This window comes from Heptranchias perlo, chromosome 2, assembly GCF_035084215.1.
Source record: "Heptranchias perlo isolate sHepPer1 chromosome 2, sHepPer1.hap1, whole genome shotgun sequence".
Taxonomy (NCBI): domain Eukaryota; kingdom Metazoa; phylum Chordata; class Chondrichthyes; order Hexanchiformes; family Hexanchidae; genus Heptranchias; species Heptranchias perlo.
The window spans coordinates 134,951,973-134,976,713 of record NC_090326.1 but is presented as its reverse complement, the minus strand read 5'-3'; the positions used below and the strand labels follow the sequence as shown (position 1 = coordinate 134,976,713).

Here is a 24,741-nt window from a genome sequence, read left to right as displayed (position 1 = left end):
TCCCGTTCTTACGAGGGCATCTTTCAGCGTCTGTAGGTGTCCATCGCATTCCTCCTCGTCTGAGCAGATCCTGTGTATTCGCAGGGCCTGTCCATAGGGGATGGCCTCTTTGACGTGGTTAGGGTGGAAGCTGGAAAAGTGGAGCATCGTGAGGTTGTCCGTGGGCTTGCGGTAGAGTGAGGTGCTGAGGTGCCCGTCTTTGATGGAGATTCGTGTGTCCAAGAAAGAAACTGATTCTCCGCAACCATCTCGTACACCAACTCTACAGCAGACGCCGCAACCTCGAAACCAAGATAGAGTCCATACTCAACCTGTACTCAGGACACAGCAGACCAGCTACGAGACACCACCAAACAGACGAGGCAACGGAACTACGCTGCCTACATGAAAACCAAGAGCAGGAAGCTTGAGAAACGAAGGAGAAAGCCTCCGAAAGCTTGTGATTTTCAAATAAAACTGTTGGACTATAAACCTGGTGTTGTAAGATTCCTTACATTTGTCAACCCCAGTCCATCACCGGCATCTCCACATCAAGGCTAAAGGAAGACAAACATCAGGACCCGACGGGAAACATCCTGGGAATATGAGGGAGGAAATTGCCAAGCCCTAGAAATTATATTTCAGGGCTCTATTGGGTGTGGATGTGTGCCAGAGGATTGGAGGGTGGTCAATGTAGTACTTATTTTTAAGAAGCGAGACACAGCTAATCTGACCTATTTCCATGTACTAACTTTCATGTATTCCTATGAAAAAGAGAACCAAGATTAGTCTCCAATATTACTGCAAAATAGTAGCAAAGATAAAGACACATCAGGCATCTTTGGATTATTAGATTGCTACTTTTCCCTTACATTGTGAATGTATGAATTACCCTCTGATATGAAGAATAAATGAAATATATAGTTTAGACATTTAAAGCTAATTTTTTTGCAATTTGTTTTCCTGACACTGAGAAATGAAAGAATTTCAATCTGCCAAATAACCCTGCCTAATCCATAGTCTTCTTATTTTTTAAAGGCAAAACTGGATCATAATAGAAGGGAAAGGAGTATAGCAGGTGGTGGAGCCTCCCAGGAGAACCTAGTAACCAAATACGAAGCAGACTTGTTCAATTAATAGGGAGGGAGGGTCTCAAAGGCGCTGGGCATGATGTGGTTGAACAGGTGCATAGATGGGTGTACAGAGCAAGTAATATGTACACATTAATCATATATTCTATGATTTACACCATGTGTTGGTCATATACAGATTGTGCACTGCTGTATAATAGTTTATGTAATGAGAATACAGTATCCAAATGGATAAGCAAGCTAATGTGCTCATAGTAAAAGATTTTTGCTGTTTGCTGTTTATAGTGAAATCCTAAATGTGTACGAAGAAATCTTCCCCCGATGTCCTCTCAACTCTCTTCACAGAACAAGGCAAATCAAGTGGTCTACAGTGCTTAGCAACAGAAACACAGTCAGCACAACACAAGTGTCACTACCATCTCCATTGCCTCACCCCTCCCTATCTCTGTAACCTCATCCAGCCCTACAACCCTCCGAGATCTCTGCACTCCTCCAATTCTGGCCTCTTGCACATCCCTGATTTTAATCGCTCCACCATTGGCCTTCAGCAGCCTAGGCCCTAAGCTCTGGAATTCCCTCCTTAAGCCTCTCCGCCTCTCCACCACTCTCTCCTCCTTTAAGATGCTCCTTAAAACCTACCTCTTTGACCAAGCTTCTGGTCACCTGTCCTAATGGCCCATAAATTGCTCTGAGCGGCAAACCAGCAGTGGTCATCACTCATTAGATTTAAATTCACCCACTAAGTTACCACGTTCATTTTGGCGGCAACTTCCTTGAACTGTGGGTTCAGATAACATCAGCGTTCTTTCCCGGGCTGTGTGAGTGGTGAAAGGATCTCTAAGGCCCCTCAACCAATTAGCTTGAAGCAAGCCACGCTGTGAGAACCAGGAAGTGCAGTTCATAAACAAACAGCACAGATAAGGTATTATAAAATGACATAAGGAAAGCGAAATAAAGAGAGGATAAGATTAAATTACTGAGATAAAAGGGACAGAAGGAAAAAGTTAAAAAATATATTTTTAATTTTTAAATGTCAAAAAACTATTAAAATCAGGAGTAATAAGACTCCACGTTTTTAAAAGTTAATTTTTAGTGCCGGTGCGATTGTTTCACAGTCATTAAGACTTTCCATGCTGTTAAAACTTAGTTTAGATTTAAAAAACTGAGCGTTCCTGTTTTGTGGTGATATTAGTTAGTTCCCAGCTGGGCAGGAGAGTAAGTTGGTGCTGGTCCATTGATTGTATTCATTGCAACCGGCGATATCCCTATAAGGAGAAGCTGTCACATCGACGGTGAACCAGCAAGAGCAAGTAATGGATTTCCGCATTTCACTGCACATGTGCGGTTGCCAGAACTTGCTCCTCGATTTCGCCTCTAATAACGGTGAGCGCTGTGGGCTTACCGTTATTTTGAAAGCAATTTCCAGCCCAATGTGTCTTCTTCTTTGGCGCGGTGTCCATTTTTTTGTCTTGAATGCACTCCTGTGAAGCGCCTTTGGATATTTTACAATGTTAAGGTGCTATAATGGTAAGGTGTATAGGGGTACGGTAGCATAGTGGTTATGTTACTGGAAAGTAATCCAGAGGCCTGGACGAATAATCCGGTAGTCATAAGTTCAAATCCTACCACAGCAGCTTTAAATTCAATTAATTAAATAAAATCTGGAATTTAAAAAAAACTAGTATCAGTAATGGTGACCATGAAACTACTGGATTGTCGTTAAAAACCCATCTGGTTCACTAATGTCCTTTTAGTGAATGCCATCCTTACCCACTCTGGCCGATATGTGACCCCAGACCCGCAGCAATGTGGTTGATTCTTAATTGCCCTCTGAAATGGCCTAGCAAGTCACTCAGCTGTAAAATCTTGCTAAAAAAAGTCATAATAAGAATAAAACCGGACGGACCACAAGGCACCGGACATGACAAAGGCAAGCCAAACCCAGTCGACCCTGCAAAGTCCTCCTCATGAAAATCTGGGGACTTGTGCCAAAATTGGGAGAGCTGTCCCACAGACTAGTCAAGCAACAGCCTGACATAACCATACTCACAGAATCATACCTTTCAGCCAACGTCCCAGACTCTTCCATCACCATCCCTGGGTATGTCCTGTCCCACGGGCAGGACAGACCAACCAGAGGTGGCGGTACAGTGATATACAGTCAGGAGGGAGTGGCCCTGGGAGTCCTCAACATAGACTCCGGACCCCATAAAACCTCATGGCATCAGGTCAAACATGGGCAAGGAAACCTCCTGCTGATTACCACCTACCGTCCTCCCTCAGCTGATGAATCAGTCCTCCTCCATGTTGAGCACCACTTGGAGGAGGCACTGAGGGTAGCAAGGGCACAGAATGTACTCTGGGTGGGGGACTTCAATGTCCATCACCAAGAGTGGCACGGTAGCACCACTACTGACCGAGCTGGCCGAGTCCTGAAGGACATAGCTGCCGGACTGGGCCTGCAGCAAGTGGTGAGCGAACCAACACGAGAGAAATACCTACTTGACCTCGTCCTCACCAGTCTACCTGTTGCAGATGCATCTGTCCATGACAGTATTGGTAGGAGTAACCACCGCACAGTCCTCGTGGAGACGAAGTCCCGTCTTCGCACTGAGGACACCATCCAACGTGTTGTGTGGCACTATCAGTGTGCTAAATGGGATAGAGTCAGAACAGATCTAACAGCTCAAAACTGGGCATCCATGAGGCGCTGTGGGCCATCAGCAGCAGCAGAATTGTATTCCAGCACAATCTGTAACCTCCGGGCCCAGCATATTCCTCACTCTACCATTACCAAAAAGCCAGGGGGTCAACCCTGGCTCAATAAGGAATGTAGAAGAGCATGCCAGGAGCAGCACCAGGCGTACCTAAAAATGAGGTGCCAACCTGGTGAAGCTACAACTCAGGACTACAGCGAAACAGCAGAAGCAACATGCTATAGACAGAGCTAAGTGATTCCACAACCAACGGATCAGATCAAAGCTCTGCAGTCCTGTCACATCCAGTCGTGAATGGTGGTGGACAATTAAACAACTAACGGGAGGAGGAGGCTCTGTAAACATCCCCATCCTCAACGATGGCGGAGTCCAGCCCGTGAGTGCAAAAGACAAGGCTGAAGTGTTTGCAACCATCTTCAGCCAGAAGTGCCAAGTGGATGATCCATCTCGGCCTCCTCCCGATATCCCCACCATCACAGAAGCCAGTCTTCAGCCAATTCGATTCACTCCACGTGATATCAAGAAACGGCTGAGTGCACTGGATACAGCAAAGGCTATGGGCCCCGACAACATCCCAGCTGTAGTGCTGAAGACTTGTGCTCCAGAACTAGCTGCGCCTCTAGCCAAACTGTTCCAGTACAGCTACAACACTGGCATCTACCCAACAATGTGGAAAATTGCCCAGGTATGTCCTGTCCACAAAAAGCAAGACAAATCCAATCCGACCAATTACCACCCCATCAGTCTACTCTCAATCATCAGCAAAGTGATGGTAGGTGTTGTCAACAGTGCTATCAAGCGGCACTTACTCACCAATAACCTGCTCACCAATGCTCAGTTTGGGTTCCGCCAGGACCACTCGGCTCCAGACCTCATTACAGCCTTGGTCCAAACATGGACAAAAGAGCTGAATTCCAGAGGTGAGGTGAGAGTGACTGCCCTTGACATCAAGGCAGCATTTGACCGAGTGTGGCACCAAGGAGCCCTAGTAAAATTGAAGTCAACGGGAATCAGAGGGAAAACCCTCCAGTGGCTGGAGTCATACCTAGCACAAAGGAAGATGGTAGTGGTTGTTGGAGGCCAATCATCTTAGCCCCAGGACATTGCTGCAGGAGTTCCTCAGGGCAGTGTCCTAGGCCCAACCATCTTCAGCTGCTTCATCAATGACCTTCCCTCCATCATAAGGTCAGAAATGGGGATGTTCGCTGATGATTGCACAGTGTTCAGTTCCATTCGCAACCCCTCAAATAATGAAGCAGTCCGTGCCTGCATGCAGCAAGACCTGGACAACATCCAGGCTTGGGCTGATAAGTTCGCACCAGACAAGTGCCAGGCAATGACCATCTCCAACAAGAGAGAGTCTAACCACCTCTCCTTGACATTCAACGGCATTACCATCGCCGAATCCCCCACCATCAACATCCTGGGGGGTCACCATTGACCAGAAACTTAACTGGACCAGCCATATATATATACTGTGGCTGCAAGAGCAGGTCAGAGGCTGGGTATTCTGTGGCAAGTGACTAACCTCCTGACTCCCCAAAGCCTTTCCACCAGGAGTGTGATGGAATACTCTCCACTTGCCTGGATTAGTGCAGCTCCAACAACACTCAAGAAGCTCGACACCATCCAGGACAAAGCAGCACACTTGATTGGCACCCCATCCACCACCCTAAACTTTCACTCCCTTCACCACTGGCGTACTGTGGCTGCAGTGTGTACCATCCATAGGATGCACTGCAGCAACTCGCCAAGGCTTCTTCGACAGCACGTCCCAAACTCGCGACCTCTACCACCTAGAAGGACAAGGGCAGCAGGCACATGGGAACAACATCACCTGCATGTTCCCCTCCAAGTCACACACCATCCCGGCTTGGAAATATATCACTGTTCCTTCATCGTCGCTGGGTCAAAATCCTGGAAGTCCCTTCCTTTTTCCGTGGTACTAAATAAATTGGATGAGAGGGATGGGTTCATGACAGGACAAAATCTCCAGGTCCAGGTTCAACAACACCTCAGATTGAATGTTCACCCTTGTCAACACCCAATGGGCCTGCCTTTACAGACCTCTAACCCAAAATTGCTTGGTCCATAATCTTAGCAATGGCCTGGCCAGAAGCAAGATAAGTCATCAGGAGAGGTTGGCAAGGGTTTCAGGAACACCGAAGGGGTGGAGCCCAGGGTAGCAGCAGCCTAAACTACTTTCACGGGGTAAGACGGAAAACTACTGCTCCACCTGGCCCCATAAAAATAAGTTTTTTTTTTTTACTTACCTTGGCTTCCCCTTCTGGTCCGACAGCTTCCACTAAGCAGAGTGTCCACCCAGTAGGCCGTGAAAATGGCTTTGGGTCCTATCTCGGTCTTAGGATTATAATTAGCAAAAGTTCATGAGGCTCCCGTCTGAGTCAGATGGGCACCTTAGCCACCCAGTTGTAATATAAAATGAGCGGTAAGTGGACCGCTTTGATTTTAATTCCCATACCGCCTGGTTTCCACCAGGCAGAGGAAGTTAAAATCCCCCCGCAAGACTTCCAAAAGGCATTTGACAAAGTTCCATATGAAAAGCTAATAGTTAAACTCAAACAACAAGTATTTGTTAGAGGAGTAATTTCAGACTAGAGCACCACATAGAAGGACAAGGACAGCTGGTGCGTGGGAGCACCATTACCTCCAAGTTCCCCACTAAGTCACACACCATCCTGACTTGGTTATGAATCTTTGGAATTCTCTACCCCAGAGGGCTGTGGATGCTGAGTCGTTGAATATGTTCAAGGCTGAGATAGATCGATTTTTGGACTCTAGAAGAATCAAGGGATATGGGAATTGGGCAGGAAAGTGAAATTGAGGTCAAAGATCAGCCATGATCTTATTGATTGGTGCAGCAGGCTCGAGGGGCCGAATGGCCTACTCCTGCTCCTATTTCTTATGTTCTTATATATCGCTGTTCCTTCAGTGTCACTGGGTCAAATTCCTGGAACTCCCTACCTAACAGCTTTCTAGGAGCATCTTCACCACATAGACTGCAGTGGCTCAAGAAGAAGGCCCACCACCATCTTCTCAAGGACAACTAAGGATGGGCAATAAATGCCAGCCTTGCCAGCAGCAACCACATCCCAAGAATGAATAGGAAAAAAGTACTGTGTGCCCCATGATTCAGTGTTGGGACCACTATTGTTTCTAAATATCTTAAATGACCTGGATTCTGAAATTCAATGCAAAGTGGTCAAATTTACAAATGATACTAAACCATGGAGGCAGCTCAGAAATTACAGAATGAACTAACCAAAATATATAAGTCGGCAAAGCAATAGGAGATGAAATTTCATGCAGGTAACAGTAATGTGTTATAATAGGAACAAAAAATAGATGACACAACTATTCCTTGAATAGTCTTGAAACAGCTAAAGATGAAGTTGAAAGATACCTAGGAGTCTTAGTAGGTATGACGATAAATATGTCAAACCAATACAGAGCAGCAATTAACAAAATCAATAGGATGTTGATGTTCATATACATAGACACAACAATGGAATATAAGTCAGAAGAAGTCGTGATCAAACTTCATAGTGCTCTGGCCAGACTGCATATAGTTCTTGGGATATGGGCATCACTGGCAAGGATTACTAGGCCACGACAGAGGGAAGATAAGGATTAACCACATTGATGTGGGACTGGAGTCACATGCAGGACAGACCAGGTAAGAATAGCCTCTTTCCTTAAAGGACATTAGTGACCCTGTTGGGTTTTTATGACAATCCAACAGCTGCATCGTCATTTTTACTGATACCAGCTTTTTATTTCCAGATTTTTGAAACTGAATTCAAATTTTCAAACTGTGAGATTTGAACTCATGTTCTCTGGATTATTAGTCCACTGGATTAATTGTCTGGTAATATAACCACTACAATACCGTACTCGTTTCAATGTAAAACAGGGCATTTGTCCCGTTTTACAATGAAGAAGGAAAATCTTCAGGTTAATCGTTCAAGTACTAACCGTTTGGAATGACTCTGTGGAATGGGGCTGTGTGTCAAGTCCAGGAATGGGGATGGCCTGGGTGTGATTTTTTTTTAAAAACGAGTTGTTATGATCTGGAATGCTCTGCCTGAAAGGGCGGTAGAAGCAGATTCAATAGTAACTTTCAAAAGGGAATTGGATAAATACTTGAAGGGAAAAAATTTACAGGGCTATGGGGAAAGAGCAGGGGAGAAGGACTAATTGGATGGCTCTACCAAAGAACCAGCACAGACATGATGGGTCGAATGGCCTCCCCCCGTGCTGTACCTACTATGATCTGGATTCAGCCAATGTGTACTTTTCAGTAGGGATTAGTGAAAAATGATTAGGAGTGGGAACCCTCCCTGATTTTCCCTCCTTAGCCAGGATGCTACAGCTAATTATAGTGCTCCTACCATCACCCCAGCTGAGATCAGTTAAATCAACACATACCAGGAATCAAACGAGGGATTATTCTGGTCTAGAGGCTTCAGTTATTTATTGCCTTTCCCAAACCGGCCATCAAAAGTCATCAAGCGACCCTTAGCCTGGGGTTATTTACTCTCTGATGTTCTGTCAGATTTTTTTGCCATTCATAAACATATTTTTAATATTAGATTAAAATAGTGTTTCCATTCCACTGCTTTTGTTCCTTAATTTTATCCCCTTCTCTTCCTCTTTCTTGTAGGCACTGAATTTAACTGAGGTACAATTCCACAGGCTCTGGTAGCTTTCCAGTACCTCACCATTCTTTACCTGTGAGCCTAGACAGTGGGTGTTGGCATGTTCTTCAACTGTATGGAGGCAACCTTGCCAAGCCTGATCCTGCCCTATCAAAAATTGGAACAATGGTTGAATGTTTCCTCTCCCTAGCTCAGGAACACTGAGGATAACTGTAGTAGCCCCACAACAGTTACTGGACTCGACTATTCCAATGCTCTCCTGGCTGGCCTCCCATCTTCCACCCTTCGTAAACTTGATCCCATCCAAAATTGTGCTGCCTATATCCTAACTCGCACCAAGACCCATTCACCCTTCACCCCTGTGTTCGCTGACCTACATTGGCTCCTGGTCCAGGAACGCCTCAATTTTAAAATACTCATGCTTGTTTTCAAATCCGCCTATGGCCTTGTCCCTCCCTATCTCCGTGACCTACTCTAGCCTTACAACCCTCTGAGATCTCTGGCCTCTTGTGCATCCCTGATTTTAATCACTGCCTAGGCCCTAAGCTCTGGAATTCCCTCCCTAAATCTCTCCGCCTCTCTACCTCTCTCTCCTCCTTTAATACACTCCTTAAGAGAAGGTTGTACAGGGCATTGTTGAGAGCACATCTAGAATACTGTGCTCTCCTTATTTAAGAAAGGACATAATTGCTTTGGAGGCAGTTCAGAGAAGGTTCACTCGACTGATTCCTGGGATGAGGAGGTTATCTCATGGGGAAGGGTTGGACAGGTTGGGCCTGTATAAGCTGGAGTTTAGAAGAATGAGAGGTGATCTTATTGAAACATATAGGAACCTGAGGGGACTAGAGGGGGTAGATGCTGAGAGGATGTTTTCCCTTGTGGGAGAGACTAGAACTAGGGACCACAGTTTAAAAATAAGGGGTCTCCCATTTAAGACGGAGATAAGGAGAAACTTTTTCTCTCAGAGGGTCGTAAGTCTGTAGAACTCCCTTCCCCAGAGAGCGGTGGAGGCAGGGTCATTGAATATTTTTAAGGCTGGGTTAGATAGATTCCTGATTAACAAGGGAGTCAAAGGTTATAGTAGATAGACGGGAAAGTAGGGATGAGGTCACAATCAGATCAGCCATGATCTTATCAAATGGCAGAGCAGGCTCGAGGGGCCAAATAGCCTACTCCTTCTCTTAATTTGTATGCTCGTGTATGTATGTATTAAAATCTACCTCTGTGACCAAGCTGCTGTCCTAATATCTCCTTATGTGGCTTGGTGTCAAATTTTGTTTGATAACGCTCCTATGAAGTGCCTTGGGACATTTTATCACGTAAAAGGCACTATATAAATGCAAGTTGTTGTTGTTGTTTACTGGTCCATTAGGCTCATTACCACACCAACAGTGCATTTATCAATTGAGTCTCCAGGGGAGCTCTTTACACTGCTCCGTTTATATCATGATGTGATAGCTCACCAGGCTATATCAAACACTATAACCAACCAGCATGGAATTCCATGTAAAATAGTGACTTATTCCACCCGCATAAATGTTAAGCATATTGTACAACATTGTGCAATAAATAAACACATATTGCCTTGCAACAGAAATACGACTATTAACCGCTAGGGAAGCATATACTCCTCAAAATCAATCTTAACAGGGGTGAGGGATTTCAGTTATGTGGAGAGACTAGAGAAGTTGGGATTGTTCTCCTTAGAGCAGAGAAGATTAAGGGTAAATTTAATAAAGATGTTCAAAATTATGAGGAGTTTTCATAGAGTATATAAGGAGAAACTGTTTCCACTGGCAGGAGGGTCGGTAACCAAAGGACACAGATTTAAGATAGTTGGCAAAAGAACTGGAGGGGAGATGAGAAATTTTTTCGCACATCGAGTTGTTATGATCCGAAATGCACTGCCTGAAAGGGTGGTGGAAGCAGATTTAATGGTAACTTTTAAAAGGTAATTGGATCTGTATTTTAACAGGAAAAGTTTGCAGGGCTATGGGGAAAAAGCATGGAAGTGGAACTAATTGGATAGCTCTTTCAAAGAGCCAGCATAGGCACGATGGGTTGAATGGCCTCCTTCCGTGCTGTAAGATTGTATGATTCTATACATGGAATGCCTTTGCACTATCGCATGTGATGTACACTGAAGACTTCGATGAGCAGTGCTTAAGTATGGGTCCCATGTCCATTTGTTAAGATACAATCTGCACTCTTTTGACTGTCTGCCAACTCTAAATACAGCATTAGGCAAACCAAGGGGAGTTGGTTGTGAGAGTCTCACAACTTAACACATTAGAAAAGAGGAAAACATTCACTCTGATGCTATTGTTGATAACAACATGGGGGTGGAGGGAAAGGGCTCATCAGCACAGAGCAGTGTCTGCCAAATGGTAATCGCGTGCTGAAATGGAATTTAATTAAATAAATACATTCTAAAATTATCAACAACAAAAAACTTCAGCAGGGCCTCAGAAAACTCTCTGGGAAAAATTAGCTTTGGTTTGCAGATAAGCCGGTTGGGTCGGAGACGTAAGTAATGTTCTTGGCTCTCCAGGGGCCTTTTGTTGATAGCTTTATAATATACTTAAATGGCAGGATCATTTTAAAAGCTTTGAAGGCTGAAGATTCCCAGCTATTAGCCAGATAATCTATGTGTGTCTGTTATTCACCAATTTGAATGAACAATAATGTAATGAGATCTGTCACAGATGACCATGACAGGTGAAATAGTTTTTGAAAGTTATGTCAGAGGAATATAAAGTAACAGACATAAAAAAACACTATATGTTTGTACAAAAAGTTGACGGCATGAAAAGAATCAGGAAAGAAAGAACAAGGGGTTGAAATCGCATCGTCCAATATTCGTGACAAATGCTTTAATGCCTTCATGTGAAAGTCCTTTGCCTCCATTTTATTTTAAACAGGTTAAACCTTTGTTAAAATAGTGGAGAGAGTAAATTCGTACAAACCTGTCAAAACATGATTCTAATGTCACAGAGGGCAATTTAAACCCCAAGAATCTCAAAAACAGACAAAAACTCCAAATGCTGCGATAAAAGAATTTATTTCAGGCACTGTATATAAATATGTACACGCATTTCATTGACATAATAAAGCGTTGGCATATCACAAATGAGAATGTTGCATTCGAGGTGGTATTAATGCAGCCAAGGTGAGGTCATCAAAGACTGCCAACATGACCATCATTGCCCTTTGGAAGGAATTGATTTTGTGGAGCACTTTGAGATGTTTTGATATGAAATGGTGCTATATAAATAGAAGTCTTATTATAATGTTCTTAAGTTCTATTGCTGACATTTACACACCATATGGCACCATCGGGCTGCGACTTATACATATAAAGTAGGCCCCCGCCTACCTGAGGCGGGCCACCCTCCTGTGCCCGATCTGAGGCCAGTTAATATGGTAGGGGGCAGGAACGCATTGGAACTCCCCTGCCATCTTAACCCCCTGCCCGCACCGTTCCCACCAGGTGGGCAGGGTTAAAATCGACCCTCATGAAGCTGGGGAGGGAGAAAAGGCCCAGTCAAGTATCTCTATCTCTGCCGCAACCACGCCCTGCCCCCACAGCAGGCACCAAATCCCAAATCAACCTCATGGTTAGGTGTCAAGGCTTAGGGTTTAATCACAACAGAAGGGGAGGGATGGGGAGGTGGAGCTGCAACGGGAAGGGGACATTTTTAAAAATGGACTCATCAGCAATGAGGAAACTTGTATTATTTAACCTAAAAAATATTCAGCTTCGTTTTCATTTTAAATAGTAGTTTCTATGGAAACTTTTTCAGCCGATCCTCCCCCTCCCTCAATGTGCCCAAACCAACCTGGCCCTGAGCATTGTGATTCTGAACCTTTGTGCCAAAAACAATGTTCCCAGCCATTGCCAGGTGTAGCAAATAGAAGTTTGGTCACAATTTTTTTTTCTGTGTTCAATTTAAATCATGAGAGAGCTTATATATTTTAATATCTATTCACAAGTTGAGTTGGGAGGCATATTCTGCACATGCTTTCAGAGCAAAATCAAGTCCATAGATGGCTGAGCCACATATAGCTGCCAGGACACCAGTGGCCTTGATATATTACTACTTTTTAATTGCAAAGCTATTAGTATTGATCTCATCAGAAGCACTTCCTGATCTGGATCTGCATATTGAATCTGGTTGGTTGTCAGCTTGTCACCTTGGTTAGCTGGAGACAGGTTTCTGAGGGGGAGGCGTTGATGCTTTCAAATCCATTTGATGGACAGCTTGGTGGTCTGAGGGAGCTGGCACAAGTACTAAAACACACTAATTGTGGGCGTCAATCTGCTATGAACTCTGCCAAGTGGAGAGCCAGGAAAATTAGGCTGGAGGCGGGGAAACATTCTTCCCACCTCATTGGAAGAATGTTTCCCCGGCACAAAGGAAGATGGTAGTGGTTGTTGGAGGCCAATCATCTCAGCCCCAGGATATTGCTGCAGGAATTCCTCAGGGCAGTGTCCTAGGCCCAACCATCTTCAGCTGCTTCATCAATGACCTTCCCTCCATCATAAGGTCAGAAATGGGGATGTTCACTGATGACTGCACAGTGTTCAGTTCCATTCACAACCCCTCAAATAATGAAGCAGTCCGAGCCTGCATGCAGCAAGACCCGAACAACATCCAGGCTTGGTCCTCATAAGTGGCAAGTAACATTCGCGCCAGATAAGTGCCAGGCAATGAACATCTCCAACAAGAGAGAGTCTAACCACCTCCCCTTGACATTCAACGGCATTACCATTGTCGAATCCCCCACCATCAACATCCTGGGCGTCACCATTGACCGGAAACTTAACTGGACCAGCCATATAAATACTGTGGCTACGAGAGCAGGTCAGAGGCTGGGTATTCTGCGGCGAGTGACTCACCTCCTGACTCCCCAAAGCCTTTCCACCATCTACAAGGCACAAGTCAGGAGTGTGATGGAATATTCTCCACTTGCTTGGATGAGTGCAGCTCCAACAACACTCAAGAAGCTCGACACCATCCAAGATAAAGCAGCCCGCTTGATTGGCACCCCATCCACCACCCTAAACATTCTCTCCCTTCACCACTGGCGCACTGTGGCTGCAGTGTGTACCATCCACAGGATGCACTGCAACAACTCGCCAAGGCTTCTTCGACAGCACCTCCCAAACCAGCGACCTCTACCACCTAGAAGGACAAGGGCAGCAGGCACATGGGAACAACACCACCTGCACATTCCCCTCCAAGTCACACACCATCCCGACTTGGAAATATATCGCCATTCCTTCATCCTGGAACTCCCTTCCTAACAGCACTGTGGGAGAACCGTCACCACACGGACTGCAGCGGTTCAAGAAGGCAGCTCACCATCACCTTCTCGAGGGCAATTAGGGATGGGCAATAAATGCTGGCCTCGCCAGCGATGCCCACATCCCGTGAACGAATAAAAAAAAATGTACACTTCAAAAGCACTTAATTGGTTGTAAAGCGCATTGAGATGTCCTGAGGTCGTGAAAGGTGCTATATAAATGCAAGTCTTTCTTTCCTCCTTCCCTCCCTCCTTTCCTTCTTTCCTTGTATGGGCTTTGAATGATTATACCTCCTCCAGGTCCAAGCACTCGGCCTGCCATCACCAGAACAACGCAAATTTGGAGGAGATCCAGTGTAATGGTTCACCACCCTTCTTCCTCTTCTTTACATCACCTGGAATTATGCTTATAAAGTCACACTCCAGTTCATAGGCAGTGAGGACTCACTTAGTCTTTCTGCTAGTGACACTGGGAACTGGCTTCAAGTTCTTCTAATGCTGCCAGTGCTTTTAAAATCAATATAATATTTGGGGGCAAACTTTTGTTTCGTTTGTAAAGTAAATTTTCCTTAAAGCATCTCAAATACAATATTTCCTGTTTGAAGTGGTTTCATGAAGGAAACAGATGAATGAAGGCATGTGAGGGAGATCAGCAAACCTTGGTACATTTACCTGCTCATGATTTCTTTTTATTCATTCATGGGATGTGGGCATCGCTGGCAAGGCCAGCTTTTATTGCCCATCCCTAATTGCCCTTGAGATGGTGGTGGTGAGCTGCCTCCTTGAACCACTGCACTCCATGTGGTGAAGGTATTCCCACAGTGCTGTTAGGTAGCGAGTTCCAGGATTTTGACCCAGCGGCGATGAAGGAATGGCGATATATTTCCAAGTCAAGATGGTGTGTGACTTGGAGGGGAACGTGCAGGTGGTGTTGTTCCCATATGCCTGCTGCCCTTGTCCTTCTAGGTGGTAGAGGTCGCGGGTTTGGGACAACGAAGGACAATTGTCTCAGTTTGCTCCCAGTCAGCAGAGAACCAATTGCAGAGCTTGCCATCTGCAGAAAATTTACAACAGAACTGCCGGTGGCTGGCATGGTAACTGACCTCAACTGTTATGCCTGTGCCTCATTCTTAACCATCACTGAACAATCAGCTGATGTGCTATCAATACATACATTAAACAGGTGACCAATGCATTGGTCATTATGGCCAATACTTTCATCTCCTTTCCTACTGGATAGCAGGACATAGCTGTTCAATGTCACTGCACTGCTACATTTCTAAAAGTACAGACCCTCACTGATAACTGCCATATACCCAAACTAAAGCCCATCCTAGGTGTCATCAAGTGACTCTGTTAGCATTACCGTTGTTTGATGGTTGAAGCCCTTGGAAGGTATGATTATGGCAAAGCTTTCAAATGTTTGTTGCTTCTTAACTGTTTTCTGTGCTGAGATATGGAAGTCAACAAAAGAGCTGTAATATTGAATCAGGACTTGGCATGGGCCAGCGGTAAATGTGGAACAGGTTGACAGACAACACTTTGTAGCAGGTATCTTGGGCCATCTACAAGGCACATGAGACCCTTGCGTAGTTCTATCTTGTCAGATGCCTTAAAGTGTGTTGTCTCCTCCTGAATCCCAGGCTCTAAAGCTACTGTGGACAGAGCTGAGCCTGGCTGCCACCTCCTGCCCAGCATGGTGCACTGCCATCCTCTGGATAACGAGCTTTTTCACACTCTCAGAAAGGAAAAACAGGTTTCAACTGTACCACCAAGGAGGCAGGGACAACACAGATTCTGAGCAAGAAAATTTTGCAGGGCTACGGGGAAAGAGTGGGGGAGTGGGACTAGCTGGATTGCTCTTGCAGAGAGCCGGCAGAGGCTCGATGGGCCGAATGGCCTCCTTCTGTGCCGTAACTGTTCTAAAAAAAAAGAGTTCTCTGAAATTTAACATTTTCATCCTTGTGTTTAAATCCCTCCGTTGCCTTGCCCCTCCCTAATGCTATAAACTGCTCCAGCCCGACAACTCCCTCACCTCAAACTCTCTGTTCCCTTATCTCTTGTGCATCCTCACCTCCGTTCGACCCGCCATAGGTTTCTGTGTCATCAGCCACCGAGGCTCCACTCTCTGGGATTCCCTTCCTAAACGCCTCCATGACTTTACCTTCTCCTCCTTCTTTAAGACCGCCTGAGCTGGACAAGCTCACAAAAAAACATTAAAAAAATAGATAAGAAAGCAAGGGGCGAGTAAAGGCCATCTGGTCCACGAGCCTGGTCCTCCCACAGATGGCCAATGCACCAGTATAAACCTAACTGTATTGCGGTGAGCCCTGGGCTCCATTCGTTGAAACTATGTCATTTATATTGCAACCTCAAAACATTGTTCACTTTTGTCCCCACAAGGCCGTCTTTGCCTGAGTCTCCCATTCAGCTACACAGATACCACTTAGCCAAGACCAATACTGATGAAAATTAATTAGCTGTTCAATCCTCCTAAATTTAACAACAGTCCCATTTTATCCAGAGTATTCCTATTTTGTGGAATCTGTTCTGTTTTTCCAAAATCCTAAGCACACAGTATTCCAATGGCAGAAGAAAAATCTCAAGCTCATATAACTTCTGCCATTTAACCATCTCCCATTTTCCACTTAAGCACTTCCCCCCTCCCCCTTTTTGCCTTGTTCCTTTTTAAATGCCGTTGATCTGTCGTACCTTCCAGTTCTAACGAAGAGTTCGCATACTCAAAATGTTAATTTGTTTGTTCTCTTCGCAGATGCTGCCTGACCTGCTGAGTGTTTCCAGCATTTTATGTTTTTGTTTAGGCTGGTATGTGGTATGTACTGGAATCAGATGACTTGTGGACTTCCTATACTTACAGTTTCCTTTGTTTACTTCTCTAACCGAGCAGTACATGAGACATTAGTCAAAGTAACGCCTACAGCTTTAATTTCCTGTGGTTGTGCGCATGAAATTCTTTTGTAAACTACCTTAACACAGCCGTGAGTTAACAACTGCTTTAAAACAGTGAACAACAACTTGCATTTATATAGCACCTTTAATGTCGTAAAATGTCCCAAGGTGCTTCACTGGAACGTTATCAGACAAAATTGACACTGAGCCAAAGGCGGAGGCATTAGGGCAGGTGACCAAAAGCTTTGTCAAAGAGGTACGTTTTAAGCAGAGTCTTAAAGGAGGAGAGAGAGGTGAAGAGGCAGAAAGGTTTGGGGAGGGAATTCCAGAAGAATGAATTTTCCACAGATGGGTTAACCAGTGCACTAATAGACAAAATTAAACAGTCCTGAGGCAGTGGCTGCGATTATTTGTGTTCGTGTATAAAAATTAAACCATTTATGTGTAACATCCTGGCTGATTAGCAAAGAAGGAATGCGCAATCTTTCAATTCGAAGATTCACCAAGGAGTGCCACCTACAGGATTATTAAATACACAACAATGTGGGGCGGGGGACCTTTTATTTAATCCTAACACCCAAGGTTCATTTGTGGTCTAGCTCATTAGAAATAAAGGCAAGGAAGAATGGAAATCTAGAACTTATACTGTCAACGGAGGTAACACATTCTATGTCAGCACTTACAACAATGCCTGAGAAGAGATGTACATAGTTAAATTAAAAGAAACTGGGACAAGATAGAGGCATGATATCCAGTTACACATTGTGACTCCTTCATTTGACTTTGACCCTGTAAGCGCAGGCTTTTAGCGTGATGTCATTCTTATAATGTTAACTTTTCTCAATGTTACAGAAGTTGCAAATGTGCAAATAGGCACGAGGAATGTCCATCACACTGAGAAAAACTTTAAGGAGATCTGAAAAGCACCTCCCTAGACTGTTCAGTGGATAAATGGATCACCTGCTGTGGTCCTGAGGCATCCAAACCAAGAAGGCCCCAAGCTCCATCCCTGGTCTATACTAAATGAGCTAACCTCAGCCAGAGCAGCAGTGGGGTCTCTCCTGCTTCCTACTCATTGACCCCTGCTGGAAACGCTAGGGTGAGGTCGGGATCAGGCTTAGCTGTGACATCCCACCATAACCTGCAGCACTAACTGTCTGGCCTCTGACATGAAGAATGGTCACTTGGATAAGAAAATTGAGGGCTACTGCTGTACGCCAGCATGAGCCACTCTCTTCAGGAAAAAATAGGAAGAAATGGGGAGAAGGAAGAAACCAAAGGAAACCTGAGAATCAATATTCTTTGTGAAGAATTGATCTGTAAGAAGTGTGTGATTTTAATGAATACTTTAGAACAGGCAAAATAACTAGGCAGAAACAAATGAGGGTTCACTGCTGTGTGCTGAGATTATCACACCAGCCTTTGCACAAGTCTAGAGATTAGGAGCAAATCTGCAACCAAATTCTAAATTTAAAGTGAATCAAACTGAAGATCTGGCACAGAGTCTGGGTAAGTCCGACAGAATCAGAGGAGAATCAGCAACAAACAACAACATACTTATAGTGTTCCTCACTTCAAGATCACATGATAGGTTTGACTGAAGTAGACTCTTCAGCCCAATTGATGTCAGATGACTTTGAAACCAATCTAATCTTTATACATACATACGACTGGGCCAATAAGGGTAAAAGTCTCTGCAGCCTTTGACATACTATCCTCCTCCAATACTTCATCACCATTGTCCATCTCAATGGGATTGCCCTCACTTGGTTCCAGTATTACCAAACCAATCATAGCCAGAGCACCTCCAGCAATGCTTTCCCTTTCTGTCCCCGTACCATTACCTCTTGATTCCCCAAGGATCTATCCTTGGTCCCCTCCTCTTCCTAAACTACACGCTTCCCCTTGGCGATATCACCCAAAGACATGGGGTCAGTTTCTACATGTATGCTGATGACCCTCAGTTCTACCTCTTGACCACCTGTCTCAACCCCTCCACTGCCTCTGTATTGTCAGACTGCTTGACCGACATCTGGTCTTGAGTTAGCCACAGTTTCCTCCAGTTAAACATTGGGAATGTAAGAACATAAAAAATAGGAGCAGGGGTAGGCCATACGGCCCCTCAAGCTTGCTCCGCCATTCAATAAGATCATGACTGATCTGCTACCTCAACTCCACTTTCCAGCCTGATCTCGATATCCCTTGATTCCCTAGAGTCCAAAAATTTATCTATCTCAGCCTTGAATATAATCAACGACTCAGCATCCACAGCCCTCTGGGGTAGGGGATTTGAAAGATACACAACCCTCTGAGTGAAGAAATTCCTCCTCATCTCAGTCTTAAATGGCTGACCCATTATCCTGCGACTATGCCCTCTGGTTCTAGACTCCCCAGCCAGGAGAAACAACCTCTCAGCATCTACCTGTCAAGCCCCCTCAGAATCTTATATGTTTCAATGTGATCACCTCTCATTCTTCTAAACTCCAGAGAGTATAGACCCATTCACTCAACCTGTCCTCATAGGCCAACCCTCTCATCCCAAGAATCAATCTTGTGAACCTTTGTTGCACCGCCTCCAAGGCAAGTGTATCCTTCCTTAGATAAGGAGACCAAAACTGTACACAGTACTCCAGGTGAGGTCTCACCGAAGCCCTGTAGAATTCTAGTAGGACTTCCTTACTCTTGTACTCCAACCCACTTGCAATAGAGGCCAACATGCCATATGCCTTCCTAATTGCTTGCTATATGTGCATGCTAACTTTTTGTGTTTCTTGTTTGAGGACACCCAAATCTCTCTGAACACCAACATTTAATAGTTTCACATCATTTAAAAAATATTCTGTTTGTTTATTCTTCCTACCAAAGTGAATAACCTCACATTTCTGCCACATTATACTCCATCTGCCACCTTCTTGCCCACTCACTTAATCTGCCTATATCCCTATGCAGACTCTTTGTTTCCTCCTCACAGCTTACTTTCCCACCTAGCTTTGTATCAGGAAGACTGTGAAACAACTCACTTTAGACCCAGCCTCAAACTCCATACCCTTCGACTGATTCTGTCCCCCTCCCTGGCCACTGTCTCAGACTGAACCAGACTGTTAGCAACCTTGGCTTCCTGATCAACCCTGTGCTGAGCTTCAGATCCCATATCCTCTCCATCACAAAGCCTGCCTACTTCCACCTCCACAACATCCCCCGCCTCCACCCCTATCTCAGCCTATTGGCTGCTGAAACCCTCATCCACGTCTTTGTCACATCCAGACTCAACTATTCCAATACTCTCCTCGCCAAGCTCCCATCCTCCATAAATATCAGTTCATCCAAAGCTCTGCTGCCCGTATCTTATCCCGCACCAAGTCCCACTCACCCATCACTCCTTGTGTTTAAATCCCTTCATGGCCTCTCCCCTCCTTATCTCTGTAACCTCCTCCAGCTGGACAACCTCCAACTCTAGCTTTTGTGCATGCCCCCTCCCTTCACCCCACAATTGGTGGCCATGCCTTTAGTCATCTAGGTCGCATGCTCTGGAATTCCCTCCCTAAACGATTCCGCCTCTTCACCTCCTTTAAGACCCTCCTCAAAACGGCCCACTTTGACCAAGCTTTTGATTACTCCTCCTAATATCTCCTTCCTTGCCTCCGCGTCTATGTTTGTTTGATTACACCTCTCTGAAGTGCCTTGGGAGGTTTTTCTACATTAAATGCAAATGTAAGAACAATATTCACATCTGTAAATCACTAAAAAAAAGTACCTTAGCTAGATTTAAGAACTTGAACTGTGCAAGAACTAGAAACAAATCCACAATAAACTGGTGTGATGAATCAGAGTAAAATAAGAGTTGAGAGATTTGAAATCAAGGAACTTCAGATTCATTTTGTTTTTGTTCTCTTTACCTAAATAAGACTTCAGTAAGACTGTGAGGAGCATTTCTTCATTAAAAATAAGATACCAGTAGCTCCGCATCATTAATCAGCCGTCAACTGTCTTCCTGACAAGGAGTGTTGATACTATCACAGCTAAAGCGGGCAGGCTGCAGCAGGAAAACCAGAAATTGGACTGCTGTCAGAGGCTTACCAGTATCAACCTCACCATGTATCAGCACTTTTTATGCCTTAAAAGGCACACTGCAGATGAACGCAAGTCTGACAGTAGCCTGAGAAACAATGAGACCTTTAACATTGGTGCCGTGCAACATTATCAAACCTTCAGAACCATTTCAAAAGGCAGAGTAATTAAAAGTGACTGTGAATAACCTCCATTACTTATTGAAGACCTTTCCTGTGCTGACTTAAACCCTAAGTATTTCAGTGTTGCAAACATTGTCAGACGCTTATTGCTGACTGCCTTTTCTTGTTAAAATCATTTGAGGTCAGAATTCTATGAGAGTTAGACACATCTGATACAGTAATTACAGATGAGGGGACATTACCCTTTTCCTTTGGCTTTTTGGCTGATTTTAAGCATCTGGAACTGGCGCCACTTAGTGTTATTTTGAGTTTGGTATTTGTACGAACAGTATAATTCGGCAACCAAAAATTAGACAGAACAGCGTGTTAGGACTGTACGTGCAAAGATGGGAAAAAATACCTAATTTTCCAGATTTCATCAAAAAGGGTATTATGGAAAGAAAATGTAATAAATACAAATCTAACTAATCCCTCCATACTCATAATTATAAAAATGCTCAGAAATTATCTTAAAGATCAATAAGATATTATGAACAGTCCCTCAGACTGCTAAAAGGCTGTCATTGATCTGGCTCTTCATAGTTTACCAATTCAATGAGGCAAAACTAAAATGGTCGACATTGCACGATGAGGTCACGAACACCAGACCTCACTTGATAAGCACTTATCCACAGAGTATCTAAACCCTTAAACCTGGACTAACTTTGATGTTTGAATTTATTTGTACGGGAAAGCCACCAGTAAGAATTTTCAAAATTAAATGGTGACACGTTTTATATATCGTGATGTTAAAAAAAATTGTAATTTCAGCAATTACACAATGGCTACCTATGCACAAAGCAAACCGAACTCCAACAACTCTGTTACGTTGAATAAACAGGAATGACTCTCTACATCTACACTTCCAAGGTCAGCTTGTCTGTGGGGCCAAGTCATGCAGAAGGGGCTAATTGCTAAAAGCTGATTTTTTTTTTAAAAACTCAACCTCACTGCCATGTTGACATTTTTTAAATTTTACCTTCAGTGGTCCAGAATGATCTCATCTAATAGACCTTTATTTGAAGCCAAAAGAATATTTTTTCCAGAAAAAAATTGTCCATCTTGAATTTCTGTAATGACTTCATCCTGATGATTTTCTTTTGAAAGATATTCATGTCTTGTTGCCTTGATCCATCCACTGACTCTCCCACTTCTGATCTAATGTCAGTGCACAGGGTTCGCCTGTTGATTCTGATTTCTGATGTGATTCGGAAATAAATTAAAATGTTACAAAGTTCCTAAGACCCTGGTGTCATTCTGTCGCAACTTTTGGTATTTGCGCAATAAAAACATTCTAGAAAAGCTACATCAAATAGATGCTTTTAATTACATCATCAACAGCATGAGCAACAGATATCAAGTATACAAGTTGGAGGATCTTACTTTTTTCTTGTAGCCATTGAGCACCCTCATGGTCTCATAGTTGGACATGATCAGAAGCTGGCACGATGGCATCATTGCATCAGTGCATTTAAAAAAATAAAACCTTCACGTAGGAAAAGCCATTTGAAGAATAATATTTAGCATAGCCTATTTGCATTATTTCTTTACACCACAATGTAAGGATATAGGAACAAGAAAAAGCCATTCACCTTATCCAACTGACTGCATTTCTTAGAATCATAGAATCATACAGGACAGAAGGAGGCCATTCGACCCATCATGCCTGTACCGGCTCTTTGAAAGAGCTATCCAATTAGTCCCATTCCCCTGCTCTTTCCCCATAGCTGCAATTTTTTCCCCTTCAATATTTATCCGATTCCCTTTTGAAAGTTACTATTGAATCTGCTTCTATCACCCTTTCAGGCAGTGCATTCCAGATCATTACAACTCACCGCGTAAAACATTTTTTCTGGTCCTCTTACAAATTCTTATCATTTTTCATCTTTCTCTTACTTAAGCCTTATCCATTTATTCCCTGATGTATCCTGATTATTTTATGGTTAGAGCAATCTCCAACGCCTCAGCGAGTTTATCCAGTGAGTAGCTAAGCCTCAGAAACCAGACATGTCCCAGGTTCAATTTCTGGTCTGTGCTAAGTTGGATAATCCACTACTCAAAAGGTGGAAATATGCAGAGGTGTTTTGCAAAGCTAAATTTTAGTAGAGCACAGAAGTTTGAAAAGCATTGGGCGGTAGTGAATGGGGGCAATGGTTTAAAATAGGGGAGTCCAAACTATGGGCCTGTGACCCCTGGCAATCTGGCACCAAAAGCCCATGTAACTAAGTTCTTTTTCTGCTTGATTTCTTACATGCTGGCTTGTACTGTTTTGAAACTTTTGGACCTTGAGGTTTACCTCTTTGGTTAAATGCTAATTGAGAACAGCAAGATCCATTATTATCAGCAACTGGAAATAGATGCAAATTAATGGGAGCGTTGATTTAAACTTAGGTCCCTGAAGCTTCATCTAAGCAACCTAAAAGGACACCCCTGGTTTAGAACATTGTCCTGTCAGCTGTGGACCTGGGTTTGGATCCAGTCCACACTGATGGATGAAAGTCTCCCCATTTTGCCAGATGTAAAGTTTCTATGTGCTCAGTCAACTTCTTGTGTGCTTCAACCCACAGTATCTTGGGGCAGGCAGGAGAGAGGCGGGGTAGTGACAAGGGGGAAGACCATTACAGAAGATAACTATGAGATACTAAAACGGGAAGCTAAGAGGACTATGAAAGAAGCCTGACCGTCGACATCAAATAAGGCTTTTATTAGCAGATAAGAAGTAAAAAGATAGTCACTTTTTAGAGACAAGGGGGCCATATTGTATTTGAGAGTGCTACCCCTGAGCCAGGAGAAGATGAATGTGGATGAAAATAGGAGTACCCGAAGAGGTTGGGGAAAGACCCAACACTTGAAATAAATGTTCAAAAAGAAACTGTATTAAAAAAGTTAAAGGGATAAAAATGGAAAATTCACCTGGCCCAGATGGTAGACATCCCAGAATACTGAAGGAGGTTGAGGAGGAGCTAATGTAGGCACGAAACATAATTTTCAAAAGATCTTTGAAAACAGGAATTGTATAAGAGGACAGATGGCACATGTTAGACAATAACAACAACAACTTGCATTTATATAGCGTCTTTAACATAGTAAAACATCCCAAGGCACTTCACAGGAGCATTATCAAACAAAATTTGAAACTGAGCTACATAAGAAGATATTAGGACAGGTGACCAAAAGCTTGGTCAAAGAGGTAGGTTTTAAGGAACGTCTTAAAGGAGGAGAGAGAGATAGAGAGGCGGAGAGTTTTAGCGAGGGATTTCCAGAGCTTGTGGCCTAGATAGCTGAAGGCATGGCCACCAATGGTGGAGCAATTAAAATCAGGGATGCACAAGAGGCAAGAATTGTAGGAGTGCAGAGATCTCGAGAGTTGTAGGGCTGGAGGAGGTTGCAGAGATAGGGAGGGGCAAGGTCATGGAGGGATTTGAAAACAAGGATGAGAATTTTAAAATTAAGGCGTACCCAGACCGGGAGCCAATGTAGGTCAGCGAGCACTGGGGTGATGGGTGAACAGGAATTGGTGACAGTTAGGATACAGGCAGCAGAGTTTGTTCAAGACCGTTGTTCAAGAAAGAGGAAAAGGATATGCCAAGAAATTAAAAAGCAGTTAATCTTGCCTTCATTGTGGGTAAATGTGCACAGGTATATTTTACAACTTTTCATTCCTGGATGCAGAGCTTTGCCCACTGGAAGGATGTTATGAATTTGCACAGAAAGGTCAGCAAACCCTGCAAGCTTTACCATTCATTAAAATTCCATCCATTAGAATTTGTAAAATTCTGGAGAGTCTTGAATATGAGATGACATTAGTGAACAATTAGAAAGGCATCAG

The 24,741-nt window shown here is 43.9% G+C and overlaps 1 long non-coding RNA gene across 1 annotated transcript in view; it reads right to left on the bottom strand.

The window, feature by feature from the left end:
• The window catches only part of LOC137334397 (uncharacterized), a 98,209-nt gene extending 76,159 nt beyond the window's left edge, over positions 1-22,050 (bottom strand). Inside the window, exon 1 of the long non-coding RNA XR_010966137.1 lies at positions 21,892-22,050. This is a non-coding gene — a long non-coding RNA (uncharacterized lncRNA). The remainder of the gene's footprint in view (positions 1-21,891) is intronic.
• Between the last annotated feature and the right edge of the window lie 2,691 nt (positions 22,051-24,741).